Below are 5130 nucleotides of genomic sequence, written 5' to 3'. Positions count from 1 at the left end.
TCTGTAGAGGTACGTTATGTTTCTTGTTATTTTTATTAAACAATAAGACATAATTGTGTTTGGTTAGTATACACCATGACATTGTTTAGACAATAAAGCTGTGTGTTCGAAATTTGTATTCATGTTTACCTATCCTCAAGGAAAACTATTGGCTATACATCTATACTTTGATTTCTACCTGGGTGTGGTCTCCAGGTATATTACTGGTCAGAAAAGTATATACACTCCCAGTAAGGAAGTAAAACCTCTATATAAGTCTAATTCAGACCAATTGGCACAAAGCTGTCTGTTGCTTAGAAGAGATAGTCTGTTCCGTGAAACTGCAAACGTAATCGTTTTTAAGGTGAGACAAATCTACTTTTTGTCTAATCTGACTATCCCTTCAACCGATTTAATAATCTGATAAATGCCATTTTGCAGCAGTTATTCTTAAACTACAAATGTTTAGCCTTTTAATGAATATAATTTAATATATACGAAGTAATCATAAAATGATGAACTCAGACACTTGTTAAGTTGCTGATAATTTACATGCGCCATTTGAAATATGAAAATTCGAGTATCGCATAATATAGTGTTAGCTATATTTTTTCATCACGACGTTTTAACTACGCAATTCATAGACCATTTCCTTAATAATAATAATAATAATAATAATAATAATAATAATAATATTAGTATTATTAATAATAATGAGGACTTTGTATAGCGCCTAATCTTTAGAAGCTCTAAGCGCTTTATAACATTAGACAACGCCTATAAGATAAAAAACATATAATGATATGATTACAAAGACAAACACCATGAAATTAGGAAACATAAAAAAAACATGCTGAGAATATTTAAGGTAGGAAAAATTATTATTTCCTTACTATCCAATTGTTTTAGAAATCGCCACTGCTGCTTTAGAAACTGAAAACAAATTGCTGCATTAAATATTATACTTCAAAATTTGTATTTTTCTTAATTTAAGGATGAAGCACGATTGAATCATTTCACTCCATTTGTTTATGTTTGAAAATATGGTGGGATAATTTAACCTTAGCGTTTTCGTTTTTCTTGAATGAAGTGAAACATGTGGAAGGCAAATAGATCAATTATTTGTAACATCGCTTAACAGATTGCAAACATAATTCAAATTATATAATGAGTTGTATATTGCCCTCTTGATATTGGGAATAAAACCGTGGTATTGTGGGGAACAGAACAAAAATTGATTCAAATAAATCAACTTAACTTCTTCAAGGTATAAGCTGATCAGTCTCTTAATTGTCTATTCATCCATATGTTGCCTGCTTATCTAAGAAATGTATGACATAATTAAATCTTTTCATCGTAGATGACACGTGACTTTCTGTCCGTCTCTATTGTCCTCTTCGTCGTCCTGCTGCCATTGGTTATGTGTGGCACAATAGATGTCCAAAAAAACATCGAAGAGAAGATCGAGGAGATGAACCAACTCATGAAGGAAGTCATTGAGGTATTAAAAGCACACATGTACTTTTTATGTGTTTCAATCATAACGATCACATTAGTTTGAACGCATTGTTTCATCATCGTTCTAGAATGATTGTCGCATTAAAAGATGAAAACATGTAGATTTCCACAAATATAGAATATCAAGTAATGGTTTTACTGCGTCATCACATGGCAAAGCAATATGTAAATCACTGTTAGGATCCTAACGGTGTTATCAGCACCGACAACATAATTTGTACATTGTGTCGTTGCTAATCTTAATTTTGCGTTCAGGGGACGAACAGTAGTAGATGCAGTAGTAATAATTGCTTTTGATGTTGTTGATGAAGATATATATATATATATATATATATATATATATATATATATATATATATATATATATATATATATATATATATATATATATATATATATATATATATGTTCAGTTTTAGAACCTGTGTTTTCCGTTGATTTGTTATTAAGCTTCCATACTATTGTAAATAACAGGAAGTTCCCTATGCAGAAGGAAGACAAATACAAGCTGAAAAGAAGTTTGCCGACGAGTGTAAGATTATTTATACATATATTATAATATTCCGCGTACTTCTAATGATAAAATGTTTTATGCATATGATAATTCTGCAGAAAATAAAGTTATCCAATTAATTATCGTAAATGTTAATTAACTGAGATTAAAAATGGCGTAAATTTAGACAACATTTACGTTTTGCATTCCTAAGTCTCTAATTAAATACAATCTCTCTCTCTCTCTCTCTCTCTCTCTCTCTCTCTCTCTCTCTCTCTCTCTCTCTATATATATATATATATATATATATATATATATATATATATATATATATATATGTATATATACCTGCATATATGCAAATGCACACATATAAATATATACATAAATACATACCTACATGCATACATATATATATATATATATATATATATATATATATATATATACAATCGTCCATCTATACAGGGAAACCTACAGTCGGGCATGTATACATATACACATACATACATACATGCATGAATACATACACACATTCATACAGAATTATGCATGAATACATGAATTCATACATAAAAGCATACACACATACGTTCATTCATGCGTACATACATACATACATGCAAAATAGAAAACTGAGTAACTAGAAATTAATTACCAGGGAAATAAGACGGCGAATGATCTAGTGACACGTCCTTGGTGACAAAACCAAGAAATTTCAGTTTGAGTTATTTTGACAATGGGTTTTGATTTTGGGGCTAAAGTAATTATCCAGAGGAAATGTACTAAATTGTGCCTGGAAGTAGCTGGATGAAGGCGAGGAAGACCGACATTATATCCCTCAAGCTATTATTTTACCTAAGAGAACAAATGAAAAATATGTTTACAATTATGACAAATATATTTTTGAATATCTTTATATTTTCATAAAATGTACATTAATTCATTGAAATGCACGAAACCATGCATAATATTAGTCACGTGTCCATCTTTCCCCTATTAACGCCTAAAAATTCATATTGCTGGTTAGTATAGAACGGCCTTAATAAATGCATTGAGTCGCTGCTTCCTTATGGGAAAGGTCGGGGTCTGTATTATCTGTCGAAATTGAGTCGTGGCATTTACTGTATGTATCTTGTCTCTAAATTCAAGCTTAGCAGCGTAATTTCAAATGCACTGTTATCTATCAAATATTGTACGCCTTCACCAGGGATAAAGAGTGCTAGTGCCGTTATAATTGTAAGAGGCACATCTTTTTTAATTTTCATTCCTATGCAGCAAACTTATATCTAAGAATATCCTATGTTAATAATGTCAATGTAAATTTATACGTGGAGTTTGTTTAAATTTCAAATCAACGAATTCATATCAGACATGCATAGTGATGATACTATATTGCCATGATACCGTATCAATGTTACTTTATTTTCTGTCACAGACGCAGCTGAGAAAAAGGAACTAGAGAAAGAAGGAAAGTGGTGTTGCTGGTAGTGAAAATATGGCAGACAGGGAACGTATATGTTACCTTCGTGCAAGTTGATGACAACATTGACTCCCTGTTTTGACAACGAATACTCCCGAGAAACATATCTATTGATATATAATATATGAGAAACACATTGCTATAAAGACCATGATAAAAAATGTTCTGTCTTACGTCTTTCATTTATTTATGGTTGTCAAATGTAAGCAGATTTTATATGCAACTGCAACTATCGATCTATCTATCTATCAGTCTGTCAATCAATATATGTATGTATCTATCAGTCTTTTTATATATCTCTCTCTATCTTTCTATCTATATATCTATGTATCTGTTATTCTATATTTATAGCTACCTATCTTCCATCTTATGTTTGTCTAATATCTACCTCTAGACACATATTCAGAGACACGAAGGGACACAGCATGAAGTAACAGTAGAAGAATAATTTGCTTGTAGTTGCGACCCAAATTATCAGACTGGTGTTTAAAATTAAAGACAGTAAAACAAATATATGTACCTGTCTAGATGATTTAGATAACGATCGAAGACACAGGAAAACCGAATTTACAAGTAAGATGTTATGTGAATGTAGCAATGTTGGTTATGATTGCTATGAGAAATTCCTCTAATCTTCTTCAAGATGCAAACACAAATGTTAGCTATCTACAACAATTTTTAATGGCGAAAATAACGACGTCCCATGCTACATTATAGTACAGTATGGTTGGCAAAGTACTTGAAAACAGAAAACGATAAACGATATCCTTGCAGATGAAATTCGTTCTGCTGGTGCAATCACTTTTGACCTCTCATTGCATGAAATGGTGACATTTCGGACTACGGGGAGCTCCAGGCATATTCTGCCGTTATGCTTTTGTTTTCGGCTCTCAGTGAAATATTGTAAGGTAAATGGAGTTGACGATCAAGCATAAAGCAAGTTACCACCGTTTGGAAAAGTAATGACTTTAGTTATTTTAATTATTTCTTTCGACCCTACTATTTCTTACTATAAAGATAATTTCACGTCAAAACAGTTCCATCATTTCTTTAGACATATTTTTACTATATAAACAAAAAAATGCGTGCACCCCAAACATTTTAATAATATGCATTAATGTGTTTATATCTAAAACACTATTAAAAATATGTGTTGCCCATGGCAGTGATCTTCAACCACAAGAATTCCTGTCCGCTATATACATAGTTGGCAATTTAGGAATCATATGAATGTATGTGTGCATGTAGATATGAAGATATGTATGTATATATGTATGCATATATGTATGTATGAATGTATGTATGTATGTATGTAGTTGTTGTTGTTCTAGGGTTTAACGCCATTTTTCAGCACAAGATAGGCTATACATGGCGGCCAGTATAACTGGCGGAGGAAGAACACTGGAATACCCAGGAAAGAACCACCGACCCACGAGAAGCTACTGGCAGGCTTTCTCACGTACCCACGCTAGCCGAGCCTTGGACTCGAACCCACGGAGACAGAGGTGAGATGGCAGTGATCCGTAACGGTGAGCGCTTTAGATCACTCGGCCACTCGGGGCCCCTGTATGTATGTATGTATGTATGTATGTATGTATGTATGTATGTATGTATGTATGAATGTTTGTAGGTATGTATGTATGTATGAATGTGTGTA

At 32.3% G+C, this 5130-nt stretch overlaps 1 long non-coding RNA gene across 1 annotated transcript; it reads left to right on the top strand.

The window, feature by feature from the left end:
* The first annotated feature begins 287 nt into the window (after positions 1–287).
* On the top strand, positions 288–3634 carry LOC149791076 (uncharacterized). Its single transcript, XR_016423654.1, has 4 exons — positions 288–343; positions 1340–1480; positions 1972–2029; positions 3429–3634. It is a non-coding gene; the product is annotated as an uncharacterized LOC149791076 (long non-coding RNA).
* Positions 3635–5130: the final 1496 nt, after the last annotated feature.

This window comes from Sinohyriopsis cumingii, chromosome 10, assembly GCF_028554795.1.
Source record: "Sinohyriopsis cumingii isolate HCF-2022 chromosome 10, ASM2855479v2, whole genome shotgun sequence".
NCBI classification, from domain to species: domain Eukaryota; kingdom Metazoa; phylum Mollusca; class Bivalvia; order Unionida; family Unionidae; genus Sinohyriopsis; species Sinohyriopsis cumingii.
This window is presented reverse-complemented; position numbering and strand designations above follow the sequence as displayed.